The 18,045-nt window shown below is 45.2% G+C and overlaps 1 protein-coding gene across 2 annotated transcripts in view; it reads right to left on the bottom strand.

The window, feature by feature from the left end:
* Positions 1-14,067, bottom strand: part of RAB3IP (RAB3A interacting protein) — a 328,509-nt gene extending 314,442 nt beyond the window's left edge. Inside the window, exon 1 of one of the 2 annotated variants that reach the window (XM_069628233.1) lies at positions 13,945-14,067. The gene's annotated coding sequence lies outside the window, so the exon portion shown is untranslated. The remainder of the gene's footprint in view (positions 1-13,944) is intronic. The other variant, XM_069628234.1, reaches the window with a different exon arrangement.
* Positions 14,068-18,045: the final 3,978 nt, after the last annotated feature.

Below are 18,045 nucleotides of genomic sequence, written 5' to 3'. Positions count from 1 at the left end.
AATCTGTGGCGATCTGAACATCAAGTTATACGATAAAAACGGTAGCCTCTTAAAGCACTCACAATTATCACCAAATGCAAAGAGATGGATAAAAGAAACCACAACGCGGAACCTACTCCTTCTAAGCCAAGGGAACACTTTGAATTCCTATACACCCACATGGAGCAGAGGTTCGTCCCATGCAATCATCGATTATATATTCCTATCTGAAAACCTTCACCATTCAGTTACAAACGCACAGACGATATCAACGGACAAGAGCGATCACAACCAACTTACCGCACACTCAGAAGCGAAACCAGAAAAAACAGTGACAGCACTACCACCTCCTCCATTAGAACTAAATGGAACAACTACAAGACTGAGAATCCCGCAAGCCTCCTCAACCTCATTGCCGGAACAATTCCATCAGGCAAGACTGGCAAATGATATAAAAATCGACTATGAATGGATACTAATCCCATTCCAACAAACCAGAAAAAATCGTCCGCAGAAAGACCACCGACATTTCTACAACCAGGAAATTGCCGAAAGGAAAAAAGACCTAAACCGAATAATACGACAGCTAAAGAAAACTCCAGCTCCCGACACTTCACACCAGATCAAAACCCTGAAAAACAATCATCGAAACTGGATCAAATCGCAAAAAAGTCTCATTCAACAAGCGGATGCTGAACAAATACTGAAAAGCCACAAATCCCACAATACCAAAGAACTTTGGAACCTACTCAATGACAATCAACAAAAACAGCATAAACTCATAGCTAATGTAACCCAAGAAAAATGGATAACGCATTTTACTACCATTTACGCACTACGAGAAACAGCTCATCAGAATACACAAACTACAGCAGACTCAACATGGAAAGTACAAGCAGAATTTGAAGACTTCATCTGCCTGATTAACAAACTCAACACTTCTAGAGCACCAGGCCCAGATGGACTATCTAATGCCATGATCAAGGAAGATCCAACCGCTTGGGCAACCCTTCTATGCCATATTACAACCCTGATCAATAAACTGCATAGAATACCTAACTCCTGGAGAACAGCAGTAATCGTACCAATCCACAAACAAGGCCCTAAAGAAGACCCTCAAAACTTCCGTCCGATCGCCCTGCTCGATCCGCTAGGAAAACTATTTGCAACAATATTATTAAACCAACTCACTGCGTGGGCCACAAAAAACAACAAATTCTCGACCAGACAAACAGGATTTACAGCCAATGTTGGAACAAACCTCAACCTGGTATTACTCCAAGTAATCAAACATGAAGCTATCAACTCCAACTCGGCAATCTACGCAGCATTCATTGACCTAAAAATGGCCTTTGACTCAATCTCGCGAGAAAAATTATGGTCGAAACTTAGAACATGGAACTGCCCAACCGACATCCTAGAACCGATCATTCTACTATATTCAAAAACCACGATAAAAGTCAGATTGTCGAGACAAGGAACTACAACACCCGCCATACCAACAGAAAACGGACTCAAACAAGGCTGTCCACTTGCAGCGACACTCTACAACCTCTACACTGCTGACATTGAAGACCATCTAAAATCAGACAAAACTAATCCCCCCAAAATCAACTCGATCCCAGTCCCAGTCATGGCATATGCCGATGACATCGTGATACTAGACAAAACACCGACTGGGTTACAAACAACACTGGCAGACTTAAGCCAGTACATGAAAAAAAATGAATTAATGATCAATACGGGAAAAACAAAGATAATGACCCTAACCAAATCACTAAAAAAAAAAAGAATAAACCAACGTATATTCATGATAGACAACGTCGAACTAGAAAATGTTACTGAGTTTAAATACCTTGGGATCACAATAAACCAGTCTAAATCAGAAGAGCAGTGGCTGGACAAAATCGAACAAACATCCCAAACGCTATCAAGACAAGGCTGCCTCCTTCACAGAAAATACGGCAAATTCTCCTTCAAGCCAATTATCTCCTACTACAGACACAAATACATCCCGATTCTCACCTATGGTACCGAAGCAATGCTAAACGCTCAGAGAGTCAACTGGACAAAATATGAAGCGACTTTCTGGCGCAAAGTCCTTCGCCTCCCACAAACATTTCCAATGCCAAGAATACGTTATGAATTGGCAACTCAATCAATTGAATCAGTCGTACAGTGGAAAAGACTAGACATCTTTCGCAAAATATTGACAGACGGGAAAACCCCAGCAATTCAAATACTGCGACATAAAGAAAATACCTTCAATACGACAATACTGCAAAAATGGAAAGCCACAATGAGAAAAGAAATGGTTAGTGAAAATATCACAGAAGAATTACTTACACTTCGTCCACAACACGCAAAAACAAAACTGCTACATAATGATTGGATAAAGACCATTCAACAAAAAAATACCTACAAACAGAACTTACACTGTACAAAAGACAACAGGAGAATCCATGAACCACCGGCCTACCTGCAAACCTTTCCAGACCCAACCATTCGAACAACATTTTTGAAAATCCGCCTAAACATTCTCCCTACAAAAGCACACCTAGCTACAAGAAGACAAATCAAAAAGGAAGACAACTACTGCAGGTTCTGCAGAGACCAAAAAATCGAGGAAACCATATTCCACCTCGTCATGGAATGTAATGCACTCGCGCCACAACGCAAAGAATTTGGTGCCTTTTATCAACTCTCATCGATACAAATGTGTACGCAAGAAAGATGGACCGCTCTACTCAGCGGCCACAACAACAAGTACACTTACACAATTGCCCTCTTTTTATCTTCTATACTCGAACTGGACAAACAATTTTTTAAAAAAAAGGATCCAACTTAACTATACGATGAAAAAGTTTTCAAATAAACTACAGCATCAAAAAAAAAAAAAAAAAAACATGTGTGCTTTTAATGACTCAAAGGGTGTTTGTGTGGCTGTAGGATAGGCCTTTGACCAACGTCAAACCATGATGTTCAGAACACTTGCCGTAGGTAAAGCTGCAAGTCGTGACTGTGCGTGTGGGCAGGACACGCAGGACTTCATATTTGCCGGTCAGCACCGGATACAGCACTATCATGTTCAGACTCGACAGCACTATATAGACCATTAGCTTTCTCACACCTGCATCCTTGCTTTGCCCCCACAGATCTCACTCAGTTTCCTGAAGTCGTCTGGCATGAAGCACAAAATAAATCACCAATAATAACCAGGCACAGTTCTAGTACAAGAACATTTTCAATTGCTATTCAAATAAAATTAAGTTGGTGTTTCACAACGTATTTGGCAATAGAAAGAGGAAATGGGGCGTGTTTTGTACAAAAAAGATAGTCATTAATGGTGTTCTTAACATGTAGGATTTAAAGAAGTTTACTGGGGCTTCGGACATATTGCCCAAGGAATATTTGGGAAACGTAGAGACACATGGAGCATTTGTATGCCAATTAATCCAGAAACATTGGTCTTGGAATGTTCCGATTGTAATCAATTTACATAACAGTATGGTGAGAAATAAAACTTCTGCTTGCACCTTTATCTTGCGGGAGAAACTAGACAATCTAGGGGTGCAGAAGGGAGATGTGTTGTATGTACATTGCCATAAAAACTATTTTTACAGTTTACGATTCCCCCCCAAAAATCACCCTCTGGTTTGAGGATGCATTGCATCACTCTCTCTCGTGTACTTTTCGCAAAACATTGCATCAACATCACACTTTTAGGTCGGAATAGGATCGCAATCACTTTCACAGTCATTTTCGTTAAACACTCTTGGCCCTTACAGATAAGGGGTGTATCGACCACTTTTACTCCCTGAAAATAGGTAAACACTCCCCAAAAATATAAGTAGGGAGTAAAAATACTCACAACAAAAAAATAGGAAACCGGCACATGGGAACGTTTGCCCCTGCTTTCATCCACACAGCTACTTGGATAGGTTTGGACCAGTAGTGCACATAGTACCACAGGAAGAAACGATTATTACTGCCTGATTGGAAGGAGTAAACATGTATATTTTAATGTGTTTGAATAACTAGGTTCAAAGTAATAATTATTACAAAAACATTTCTGTTTTCCAGTGAAAACATTTTTACTCGCTTATAATATACTCCCATTGGGAATTGGACTTGCATTTTAACTCCCAAAAAATCAATCATTTAACTCGCAACTTTAAAAAATTGGGAGTAAAATACTCCGACTTCAAAATCTTATCTGAAGCACTGTTTTTGGAAGACCACATGTAAAGACACTTGGAACGCTGTGTTAAAGGAGAGTGCGTGAAAAGAAAATGCCAGCCTCTTAAGTCAACAGGAAAAACGAGGGCAGCTCTGCAATACCGAAATGGAATGGGGTGCGCATAGCTTCAGTGCAGCAGAAAAGAGTCCACATTTAAAAGTACTTAAAAAATGTTTTAAAAAAAGGATCACACTTGGCACTGCAGTAGCGGAGATGCAAAAGGCCAGGCATGAACCTCGGCCAGGGTGCCAGTACATTAAGGAATGGTTGAAAAAGCACGGCAAGGCGCACGAGTACGCCCTTCCCCCTTCATAGTCTGCAGCTTTTACTAAAACTCGGAAAACCATTTTTTAACAGGTCGCTTTTTTAAAAAGCTATTTTAGCTATTTGACCCTTTTTTTCCAACGATAACAATTCACCCCAACAGCTGGACGACAACTTCTTGGCAAGGGCTCAGATGCCAAATCGAAGCAGTAAACACTGAACAGCCTCGACTGCCTTTAAACCTCCGAAATACAAATGAACTCTGTCCTGGCTTATTCCTCACCATCCAGATGCCATGGTCCACAACACCACCCTTATGCTTTCAACGCAGAGAATAGCGCTCAGTGTAGAAATCCCCCATTCATGCGCTGCTGCTGCTACCTCAGCAGGTGCTTGCTACACTAGTAGGAATTCCCAGAGACAGTGCCAGCTATGGGCGGGCCTAGCTTGGTTGCCAGCAAGTCCTAATCGCAACCTCCTTCCCCAAACACCCACTTTCAATGAATTCCCAGGCATCTTGCAGCTGAACTTCTTTCAGCCTCTCTGCCTTATCAGTGGGCGTTCACTGTGGGATCCCAGCTGCGGAAGAGTGCTTAAAAGCTTTCATTGCATACTCCCTCCACATTATGTTACGTTTGCCAAACTTAATCGTTATGCACCGGATTTCAACATTTCAGAAACCCCCAATTAAAAAAAAAAAAAATCACTCGAATATTCATATCTCCAGCTACAGCCCCTCCCCACCCACTTACCCTCAAGCTCTTGGGTCCTGCATATATTTATAGCCGTTTTCTCTGCAGTGTTTTGTACCTCAGACCCCACTACTTCCTTGCAGGGCATGACGGGGACCAGTTCAACCAACCCTGGTCTAAAAGGATGACTTTAGAGACCATCCTGGGGTCATCTGATGATCATCGAACTACACTAGAAGTCATTTCCACATCATCAGACGTCATCACGCTGTTAAAGTCATCAGCAAACATCTCAGAATGGTGGATGATGATTTGGGGATGAACTTAGGATGACTTAATGAATATGCTAACATTATCCCCATTTTAGAAAACTCTTTGTTCCTGATGCTTTTAGGATGACCTACTGATCACTTCAAGAGATTGCACGTTTGTCCCTGATGATTTGGGGATGATCTGCTGATTACTTCAAGAGCATTGCCATGAAACATGTTTGTTCTTGATGATTTGAGGATGACATACTGATTCCTTCAGAACAGAGTTTGTAGAATGATATGTGGACCAATACAGATTGTCATTCTGCTTTTGCTTTGTTGCACTTATGCTGAATGATCCCCCACTGTGTCAAGTGTAAAGCTTGAGACGATGTTGGGCCAAAGTAGAAGCCAGAGGCCAAAAGATAGCATGCACCCGTGAGAATCCTTTGCCATCCCAGTCAAAAGCAGGCACCCATCACCTTCACTATCCCCAATGTGGCATGGATAAAGCCTGAGACCATGTTGGGCCAAAGTGGAAGAAAGAGGCCTAAATATAGCGTACACCCCCTGGGTGAGAATCCTTTTCCATCCCAGTCAAAAGCAGGAACTCAGCACCCTCACAATCAATATATTTCCATGCTGACTTGCTAAGTAAGAATTGGTGTTGCCCACTGTGTGAGACTACACAACACTTATCTGCTTGGTATTAGGTAAGGCCACCTTTTGGTATAGGTCTGATCTACACAGGTTGGCAGTGTGACTGAGCAGCCAGGCCAATCTAAAGAGGGATAACTGTGAGCTGTAGAGCTGTACAAATGAAATCTGTAAATACAAGTAGCCAAGTAACACTTACACTCAAGGTTTCAGTTATAAATAGTTATTTTATTTAATTAACATCATTTTTTAAATAAGTGTTCTTTAGAAAGGCAATTCATGCAACAATATAAATATACTTTTAAATTACTTTTCAGAATCAGAGCAAGTTAGTGGATAATCTTTGGATATGCTTCATACACAATTGCTACATCATGGGTTGACTTCAATCACAAGGACAGTAATGGCATTTATAGATCACACTAGTTATACTTTGCAGATTCTGAGGTTGCAGAAAGGAAAGGTTTAAGGAATGAAAAAGGTTAAACAGGTTCTCAGTATATGTGAGGACAAATAAATATTCCAATTAAATCTAGACATGCCTTTCCCAGCAGTAACAGTCTAAAACAAGTTACCACATATGAGGGACAAACCATATCAAAGACAGTGGGCTAGAAGAGTCTGCAGGGACCCAGGACAGCCAAAGTCAATTTGAAACAGTCTATGGAGCTGAGGCACTTCTTAGAATCAAATGTCTTGCATAAAGCTAGAGAGTTTGTTTTCACAGCTTGCAACCCTACAAGTGATTTTCTAACAGAGTTGGAATCAACTCTAAAAGTAAGCCACTGCAATTCCCAACTGAGAAAAGCAAGGCTACAAGACAGTGAGGTAAGTACCCTAACTCTAAACAGTACCTCTGGTTTGATGAAGAGTGGTCCAGCTGGCTTCTGTCCTGCTACAGAGTTGCAGACCCCGTATTCCTGAGCCTTAGTCGTTTGGACAAGAGAGGGGACATCTGTAGGGCTCCTGCGGTGGTACTTCGGAGGTCGTTGGCGGCTACGGGCTCTTTTCGGTTCTGCGGCACTTCGCGGGTTTCAGCGCTTAGTAAACAGCACTGTTGCGGATCTTTGGTACCGGTTGGGTTACCTTCACTCCTTGGGTCTGATGAAGGGACTCTAGCTCTGGTCGTCCTGCTTCTGGAGGGTCCTTAGCAGACTCCTGGAGCTTCTAGCCGTATTTCAGACGTTTCACTCGACTACGGATTACTCGATCCCTGGCACTTGGTTCTTGCAGCAATGAAGAAGTACAGCCAGACAGGGAAGATGGTCCAGTGGAGTTAGTCTATGGGTTAGGTGGTCCCACTAACACAAGGGGAGAAGTTCATTCTGGAGCTTCTCTGTCTGAAAAGGGAGTTTCAGCACAGCAGCAGGGCTTCACCGGGCAATTCAAAGGTCCAGGAGGATGCAGCAAGCTTCGTTCACGGTTTCTTCGTCGGGTGTTTTTCTCAGTGGTCGACTCTGCCTCTAGTCCCAAAACCCTCGACTTTTAAGCAGGTGTCTCCCATTCATGCAGAGCCTAGGCTGTCAATCACACATCAGGGTCGCTGTCCTGAAAGGACAGCCAGCCAGCCATTCAGGACTGGTTGCATGCAGGCATTCCTAGAGACAAAGGACAGGGGAGTTTCGGGACCCTCCCTCACATCCTCACATCCAGACAAACTGGAGTCAGAGGCGTGACTCAAGGCTGAAGTGCGCCAACGGCAAGACAAACAAAGGGCTTCAATCTGTTTGACGCACAGAGTAAAACCCAAGAAAGACCTCACAAACAGAAAATGGCAAAAAAAGAAGACGGGCTGTTTTGATAAAATGGTCACCCCTGGGTGCTATACTGCAGCCGAGGGTTCAGCCTGCGGTAGAAAAACACAATGGTAGGAAAAATGAAACCACTACCACTAGTCATTTAAAAGTAGGGAGGGAAACATACAAATGTGACATAAGAATGTAGGATAAGGGGCTACTAGGTAACTCCCCAGCACTCCACATAAAATGGTGTATGCTGGACCCACAAAGGGAAAAGGGTAAGTAAAGTCATTTTCACTTTACTATTCTTGGGAACAGTAGTTCACACAAGAAAAGGTATTTTAAACCTTATGAGAAATCTAAAGGATTTCTCAGTGACACTGCACTGAAGTTGAAGTGTGTCACCATACAAAAAGTAGATGCATATGGAGTTTATCAGACTCCCAAAACAGTGAAAACACCTAATCCAAAGGTCAAAACACATGATGCAGTGGGAAAAGGGTCTCATTCACTCCAGGGTTAAAATGAAAAAGTCACGCAGTCCAGCAAAAGAGCTGGGGGTCTCTAAGGTTGAAGAGAATTATCACAGAAATGAGAATTCTCCCTAACATGACTGCACGAATATATGCCAGTATTCACATGCACTCCTTCACACAATATTCATGTTTGCTTTGTGCAAAATCCAATGATCAACAACCATAACGAAAAGTACCTCCAGGATAAAAAAAAATCAAAAGAAAAGGATCCAAAAAAAGAAAGAAGCAATAAACAAACGGAACCACAAAATCCCATCAACTACCCACAACCTATCAAATACAAGCAACAACAAACCACAAGCAGCAAAGACTGAACCCAAAAGACCCTCAAAAACACCAATCGAAAGAGGACGCCCACTAAGGAACACAACCCACGCATCATGCCTCACCACAAGAAAGACAAAGAAGCCAGAAAGGACAACAAAAATAATAAGAAATCCCATACCACTCGGGAAGGCACGGACCAGCATGATCCCACAACCCCAAAAAACCTGACGAACATCTGAGGTGGCCCAAGGAGACATACAAATAACAGAGCAAAGACAGACTACAATGCTCGCTACCTGTCCACATACGACAACGTGGTAAACAAAAACAGCACAGCAACAATGAATCGACAGCCAACAAGCTTCACAAATACAGACCCAACCAGGACACCAAATGGATGACAACTAATAAACCATCCCAACCCGGTCTCCACCATGGACAATACCCCAACCAGAACAAGGAACAAATTGGAAACCATCACACTCACTCTGCACCCCCATCACCAAGACTGGAACAACAGAGGGGTAGCAGCCCTATTTACCACCCGGAAATGAACCAACCGCGCCATAAAGCTTATCGGTCTACTCGACAAAGAGACTGACCAACAAAGAACCACCCCACCGAAAAGACTCAACCGGGAAAAACCCACCTGGAACGGAAACCCAACCAACAACACACTGGTCAGAACAAGCATTACTAACAACAACAAAAAAGGGAAATCCAGCAAACTACACTGCAGCCTCCGCAACATTAGATCCATGGCAAAACACTCAACAGAAACCAATGACCTCCTAAGCGAAGGAGGCACAGACGTGCTCTTCCTTACAGAAACCTGGCTATCAGACAACTATAAAGCCATCGCGAACGAAGCAATACCCGACAATTATAAATGAATACACGCCAACAGAGAAAACCAAAGAGGAGGTGGAATCGGAATTATACACAAAAAACACACCTGAGCATCTCGAATCATCACAAGCAACGCGGAAGACTATGAATCCCTCCTAATCAAGATAGAACTCAACGACCAATCCAACATAGTATTCCTACTGATATACAGACCATCTTCTTACAACCCCAACTTTGGAACAAAACTAGCGGACGAGGCCGCCATGCTATCAAACCACCACAAAAACCTAGGTGAAAGATCCCACTGATACAAACATAGATACAACAGAAGACACACTCAACAATTGGATCACCAAGGCCATTGACCAATTAGCACCAGCTAAAACATTCAAAGCAACACCACCAAAAAAACTGGATCACAGAAGAACTGAAAAAACACCAAAAAAAAATGCAAAATGGAAACTAAATGGAGAGAACAATACACCAGACAAGACTAAATAAAATACCAAAGACAACTCAAAATGTACAAAGCAACAGTCCTCAAAGCAAAAAAATAAATAAATAAATAAATAAAAAACCCTACTACGCCACAAGAATCGGCAAACAATTCATAGAAAGAACTCCATCACCCCTACACAAATACTTTGTGAAAGTCACTTACACCAGAGCAAGGTCTGTGTAGTAGCTGCACAGCAGTTACTGCCTTTTATTGGGCATTAGCCTGCGCAGGTATTATTATATATGTAGCCACTTACAAAAGAGCAGGATGTGTGTAGCGGGCTGCACAGCAGTTACTGTGTCTGCAAGCAGTAGCCGGCGCATGTATTATATATTTATAGTCACTTACACCAGAGCAGGGTCTGTGTAGCAGCTGCACAGCAGTTACTGCCTCTGCGAGCATTATCCTGTGGAGGTATAATTATATATGTAGTCACTTACACCAGAGCAGGGTCTCTGTAGCAGCTGCACAGCAGTTACTGCGTCTGTGAGCCTTAGCCTGCGCAGGTATTATATTTTTAGTCACTAACACCAGAGCAGTGTCTGTGCAGTAGCTGCACAGCAGTTACTGCGTCTGCGAGCATTAGCCTGTGCAGGTATTATATATATATATATATATATATATATATATATATATATATATATATATATATATATATATATATATATATATATAGTAACTTACACCAAGAGCAGGGTCTGTGTAGTAGCTGCACAGCAGTTACTGCCTCTGCTGGCATTATCCTGCGCAGGTATTATTATATATGTACAGGGTCTGTGTAGTAGCTGCACAGCAGTAACTGCGTCTGCAGGCATTAGCCTGCGCAGGTATTATTAGATATGAAGTCACTTACAACAGAGCAGGGTCTGTGTAGCAGCTGCACAGCAGTTACTGCATCTGCGAGCATTAGCCTGTGCAGGTACTATTATATATGTACAGGGTCTGTGTAGTAGCTGCACAGCAGTTACTGCGTCTGCAGGCATTTGCCTGTGCAGGTATTATTAGATATGTAGTCACTTACACTAGAGCAGGGTCTGTGTAGCAGCTGCACAGCAGTTACTGCGTCTGCGAGCCTTAGCCTGCGCAGGTATTATATATGTCACTTACACCAGAGCAGAGTCTGTGTAGCAGCTGCACAGCAGTTACTGCGTCTGCGAGCATTGGCCTGTGCAGGTATGATTAGATATGTAATCACTTACACTAGAGCAGGGTCTGTGTAGTAGCTGCACAGCAGTTACTGCATCTGCAAGAGCTTAGCCTGCGCAGGTATTATATGTGTAAAAACATCCAACATGCTATGCTAGATAAAATCAAAAAACTCCAGAACAAAATCAAATCCCAATTCGACAAAGTTCCCAAAACCACTGCACCACCACTTCCTAAGCGTTCCACCCTCATACTAAGGGATAATACTGCACACAGAACAAACACACCTAAACCCTTCTCATTCAAGGAAGTCACAGTTCCTGAAGTCCTTCTAATCATGGAACAGACCAAACCATCCCTATGCAAAGGGGACACTTGCCCAGCCAACATAATCAAAGACTGTGCCTCAGCTTTGGCCCCTTTTGTAACTAGGCTCATCAATACTTCCTTCGCAACCAGCACTGTCCCACTCGCCCTGAAGGAAGCATGGGTAAGACCACTGTTAAAAAAACCTACCTTGGATCCGGACGCCCCAAACAACTACCGTCCCATTACCACTGTGCCGTTTCTGCTCAAGATCCTGGATAAGCTGCATACCTACAGATCCAAGCTTACCTGGAAACGCACAACATTCTTGGAAAAGGCAATCAGGTTTCCACCCGCGCCATAGCACAGAGTCAGCCCTACTCGACCTCAAGAACCAACTACTTGAAGCCATGGACAAAGGCAAGACCCCTCTACTCCTACGCCTAGATCTCTCAGCGGCCTTTGATTTGGTCGACCATAAGATCCTGTGCAAACACCTCACCGACACAGCACACTTCTCCCAAGAAGCCACCGACTGGATCATCTCCTTTCTGGATGGTCGAGCAGTGAGAGTCTTCTCAGACCAGGCATCCGCCCAGCCATCACCCATCAGCTGCGGAGTCGCACAAGGCTCATGCATCTCCCCCACCCTCTACAACCTCTTCACCCTCCCCTTATTCAGTGACCTAGAAAACGTCGGCATAGCCTTTACAAACTATGCCGATGACACCCAAATTCTCCTAACTCTAACAGGTAACTATGAAGAAGACCTCAAGACATTCCAAGACACATATGCACGTATCCAGGCCTGGATGGCGGCAAATGGTCTATGCCTAGATGGGCAAAAAAACGAAATAGTGCTAGTAGGCCCCAAAGAAGCCTTAAAAAAACTAGACGACAACTATAGTTCTTTCAGCATCGAGGACACCATCATTAAAACCTCAGACAAAGTCAAAACACTCGGAGTCTATCTGGACTCCACCCTATCAATGGACAGGCAAGTCAGCGCCATCTCATCAGCGGCTGCGCTCACATCAAAAATCATAAACGCTGTGAGACCATACCTATCTCAGAAAAATTGCCTCAACATCGCAAGGGCCACAACTTGTGCAAAACTTGACTACTGCAACGTTCTACTTCTAGGCACCTCCAATAATAACATCAACAGATTACAAATCGCACAAAACAGTGCCCTCAGAGCCGCACTCAGTATACCCAAGAGAGAGCACATCTCCCAAGCACGCAAAGATGCCCATTGGCTCCCGGTCAAAGAATGCATAATATTCAAAGCCCTCACCATCACACACAGATGCATCGCCCAGTCTGCCCCAGTTTACCTAGTGGAAAGGATACACCAATCAGCAGCCCACAGACTGAAACGTGACCAATATGCACACCAACTCTCAGTCCCTGCATTCAACAGAGCTAAAGCAGGCAGCTCTAGCTTTGAGGTTCTAGCCCCTAAAGCTTGGAACTCACTCCCACTCAGTCTAAGAAAAGAAGAGTCCCTGACAACCTTTAGGAAAGCTCTAAAAACAAAGCTGTTCAACTAGACCACCTTGTCATGCATTGTCTCTAACGCTTTCCCTCTGTGACCCGCAACACCTTCTCTACAATGTCTTTTACTGCTGTATACATCTACCCCTGCAACAATGTTATAACGTGCACCGAATGTATACTCTGTACAACATGCACCAAGTGGATATCCTGTAACAGCGCCACGATGCCTCCGGGCCATAGGGCGCTTTATAAATCCAAATAAATAAATAAATACATACTCTATATATATATATATATATATATATATAGTCACTTACACCAGAGCAGGGTCTGTGTAGCAGCTGCACAGCAGTTACTGCGTCTGCGAGCCTTAGCCTGCGCAGGTACTATTATATATGAACAGGGTCTGTGTAGCAGCTGCACAGCAGTTACTGCATCTGCGAGCATTGGCCTGTGCAGGTATTATTAGATATGTAGTCACTTGCACCAGAGCAGGGTCTGTGTAGTAGCTGCACAGCAGTTACTGCGTCTGCAGGCATTAGCCTGTGCAGGTATTATATATATATATATAGTCACACCAGAGCAGGGTCTGTGTAGCAACTGCACAGCAGTTACTGCGTCTGCGAGCATTGACCTGTGCAGGTATGATTAGATATGTAGTCACTTACACCAGAGCATGGTCTGTGTAGTAGCTGCACAGTAGTTACTGCCTCTGCAGGCATTGCAGAGCCTGAACCGTACCGTAAATGAGCTTCGGAGCAGCTACTGTTTCTATGCCAACAACAGGCTGCCCCGTGTAATTTCAAAACCAGATGTTTAGAAAATCACGTACTTACAATATTTAATTTCAACATGTGATGAGTACAATACAAGGAATTACAGCTTCGACGTGCATTCCTAGAGGTTGCAAAAGGGCTCCTCTTAACAATAACAACAAAGGGGTGAGAACGTCTAAGTTGATGGATGCTAAAAGAAATGCATATAAAATACACTACAAGGGCTGGATCGCATAGACTCACCTGATGCTGCCTGGAAACTGGACATGCGCGTTTCCTCAAGGGTAGTGTCTAGTTCCCATTCGAGAAACGGACCATAGCAAGGCCCCGCCCCCACTTCATCACGTGGGCTCCTCTGCATCACGTAGGTTTCAACGTCCGCTTCATCACGTGGGCTGCTCTGCCTCACGTGGGTTTCAACGGTCACGTCATCATCATTTTTGCACGAGCTGGGAGGCAAGGCGTAAAGCACATGTATCATTGATTGTTATTTGATTTCCCGTAAGTCTTAAAGTTATCTCATGTTGATTGTCAATATTGGGAAGGGAGTATTTCTGTTTATTTTGGTGGTTTATAATGTGCATCAGGGGTGAGATTTACTCAAAATACAGGCGGATTCGTTATTTCGTTGTATTTTGGGGATATGTAACGTGCATCACAGGGGTGAGGCAATATTGGGGAAGGGGTATTGCGTATTTTGGGTTTCAGATTTACTTAAAGTACAGGTGGATTCAGTTCGTTTTGGGGTTTTCTCATGCAGATGTGCGACGTGTGTTTTATGGAGTGGGACTAGGCACAGTGCGTTCCTCCCGTCCCAATGCGACTTCCACTGTAGCAGTAAACCCCGCTGGAGGGAGAGCAGGGGGGGGGTTGGAGGATTTGGTATGTGCAGCAGATGGGGATATGTGTTTTATGCAGACAGAAGCATATGGGTACGAATTTCCAGCATAACAGTTCAGTTCTTTATTTCTCCTGCAGGGGGGGCGATTTGGCATTCCCCGGGAAGGGGATTTTTCATTTACTACTTTGCAATGTGTGGCAGAGAAGTTTAAACAGAGACCTTGTATTGCTTTCATTTACAATCACACATTTAAAGTCCCTATGAGACCCGATAGCATTGTGCTTGTTTAAAAGTTTGCTGATACTTTCTGAAATGCCTTTATGGCTTAATGACTTGTTTCTGTGACGTCGTTGTGACGTTTTCACGTGGGACGTCTACGTGCTTAGGAAGAGGATTAGGAGGAAGAAGTGGTCCACGCCGTGTACGGGCAGGTATTTATTTTTTATTGCGCATTTATAATTATTCATCCCGGAGAAGTGCCAGGTATATTTAATATTTTTATTTATATTGTGCTCATACACAGGTGTTTCAGAGCAGGGCAAGGGAGGGGCACGGGGGAGAACAAAACTCTGATGGGGTTTGTTTTTTCTATTTTGATTTTAGTTGCACCAACAGCGGATCTTTCTGTGTCTTTGTGGCTGGTATCCTCATCCCCGGCTCCACCCACCCCCAAACAGAAGTGGTTTATAGCCGTGCTGCACACGCCGAGGGAATTTCAGGGCAAATTCGGCTGCCACCATCTTCACCCTTATCCAGTGGTGGAAATTGAAAAAATTTGGTGGGGGGGTCCCACAAGGGTAGCGACTAGTTCCCATCCGAGAAAAGGACCATAGCAACGGCCCGCCCACTCTTCTTCACGTGGTCTGTGATGTCATCCCTGCAATTTCGTCGGTGCAATGAAGCGGTTCCGGGGCACTTTCTTGCTCGGGATGCATTGGGATTCGGGAAGCGGGAAAGCTGTGGCTGCCGGTGCAAGTGCACTGAATGCCTTCGGCTTGTAGTGGGCATTTTATTTTGAATACCGGGAACGTTTCTATGAGATCCTGGAGCGTCGGACTTCGTCTTGTCTGGGCAAGGTTCAGACTGCAGGAGCAGCTGCAATCCGTGTGCTCTTGGCTGGCTGCAAATACAATTAGCATTTTCTTCCGAGATACCGTGAATGTTCCTGCAAACCAGCAGATTTCCATAGGGAAGCGGGAAATTACATTTATTTTAAAAATCATGTTCAGCTATTCATCATGAAAGGTATGGAGGACTAAGAAAAGGAACAGGGAGACAGTGGATGGTGGTGTATAACTGATCAAAGGGGACTAATAGAGTAATTTAATCTTTCATGGGGGTGTGTTTAGGATGGGTGGTTTTAGAGGGGTCGACTGCGGCTGAGCATCTGTTGCAAGGGGAAGGGGCATCTTGCTATGGAGGGAGGATGGGGCATTATGGTATTGGTCTAGACTAGAGAGAGGGATGGGGCATCTTGGTGGGGCCTGAATGGTTGGATAGGGCACGCTGGTGTAGGTCAGCTGGGATGGGGCACATTGGTGTGGTTCTGGAGGAAGGGGGCACATTGGTGTGTGTCTGGAGTGAGGGATAGGAACATAATGGTGTGGATCTGGGAGGAGGGATAGGGTGTCATGAACCCTCTCGGTTGGCGATGGATGCCGTTGTTACGGCTTCGCCGCCATTAATACTGCTACCACGTTGTTCACGTTTCTCTGTTTACTGTCTAGTGTTTTCCTCTGTTCTTTCCTCTCGCCTATTTACTTCCTGCTACCCATGGTTCCTTGCGTTACAACCGTCTCCTTTCGTTTTCACGGTGAGATGCTTCCAGTGCTTTTTCTCTCGCTCGCTCCCTTTCTCCCCTTTTGGGGATCTTCTCCTCTTTTTCACCTTCCTCTCCGTCTCCCTGGCGGCCCCCCTCTTCCGCCGGTTTCTCTCTGCTTTTGCGTCTCGGCGCTTACCTGCTTTCTGCCAGTGTTCTTTCCCTCCTTGTCATTTTTTCTCCAGATGAATCTTCGCTTTGTTTACCTCGAGGATTCCCGATGCAATTGAACTACTACTACGGCTACATATCTCATCGCAATCCACGGCCAGCAGTTCTACCGCGACTCAGGGGTTTTTTCCGCCTTCGGGCTTTTTCCCCTTACCCGCCTGCATACGGGACCGGAGCCAAGGTGGTAACCAATTCAGAGTTCCACCACGGCTTTGTTCCGTGTCAGAGCTCTAACAATGAAGAGTAAAAAGGATTACCTTGCCCACCGACACGGCGTCAGAGCGTCAGACCCTGAAGACTCAGGTGAGGAGAGTGGTGCATCGGGTGGGAAAGCGGAGCATTCGGACAATACCCCTACGGTAACTTCAAGTCTTACACAAGGTTGTGACATAGGGATAGTGGTATGGGTTTGCAGGGAGGGTTGGGGTACATTGGTGTGTGTCTTGAGGAGGGATGGGGGGACATGGGTGTGGGTCTTGAGGGTGGTATGGGCCATGTAGGTGTTTTTTGGGAGGGTAGGATGGGGCATCTTGGTGTGGCTCTGGAGGGAGGTGGTGGGGCACATTCATGTGGGTTTGATGGGAGGGATGTGGCACATTGGTGTGTTTCCGGAGAGAGAGATGGGGCTCAGTGGGTCTGGAGGGTGGCATGGGTCATCTAGGTGTGGGTTGGGAGGGTGGCATGGGGCATCTTGGTGTGGCTCTGGAGGCAGGGGGTGGGAGCACATTGGTATGGGTTTGATGGGAGGGATGGAGCACATTGGTGTGGGTTTAAGGGGAGGGATGTGGCACATGGGTGTTTTTCCAGAGGGAGAGATGGGGCTCAGTGGGTCTGGTGGGTGGCATGGGTCATCTAGGTGTGGGTTGGGAGGGTGGCATGGGACATCTTGGTGTGGCTCTGGAGGCAGAAGGTGGGGGCACGTTGGTATGGGTTTGATGGGAGGGATGGAGCACATTGGTGTGGGTTTAGGGGGGGGGGTGTGGCACATAGGTGTTTTTCCAGAGGGAGAGATGGGGCTCAGTGGGTCTGGAGGGTGGCATGGGTCATCTAGGTGTGGGATGGGAGGGTGGCATTGGGCATCTTGGTGTGGCTCTGGAGGAAGGGGTGGGAGCCCATTAGTATGGGTTTGATGGAGGGATGGAGCACATTGGTGTGGGTCTGGGGGTAGGGATGGGGCACATGGGTGTGTTTCCAGAGGGAGAGATGGGGCTCAGTGGGTCTTGAGGGTGGCATGGGTCATCTAGGTGTGGGTTGGGAGGGTGGCATGGGGCATCTTGGTGTGGCTCTAGGGGGGGGTTGGGGCACATTGGTATGGGTTTGATGGGAGGGATTGAGCACATTGGTGTGGGTCTGGGGGTAGGGACAGGGCACCTGGGTGTGTTTCCGGAGGGAGAGATGGAGCACAGTGGGTCTGGAGGGTGGCATGGGTCATCTAGGTGTGGGATGGGGCATCGTGGTGTGGCTCTGGAGGGAGGGGATGGGGCACATTGGTGTGGGTTCGATGGGAGGGATG

The sequence above is a fragment of the Ambystoma mexicanum genome, chromosome 12 (assembly GCF_040938575.1).
Source record: "Ambystoma mexicanum isolate Mex_15411 chromosome 12, UKY_AmexF1_1, whole genome shotgun sequence".
NCBI classification, from domain to species: Eukaryota; Metazoa; Chordata; class Amphibia; order Caudata; family Ambystomatidae; genus Ambystoma; species Ambystoma mexicanum.
The sequence above is the reverse complement of the archived record's forward strand: the minus strand, read 5'-3'. Positions and strand labels throughout refer to the sequence as shown.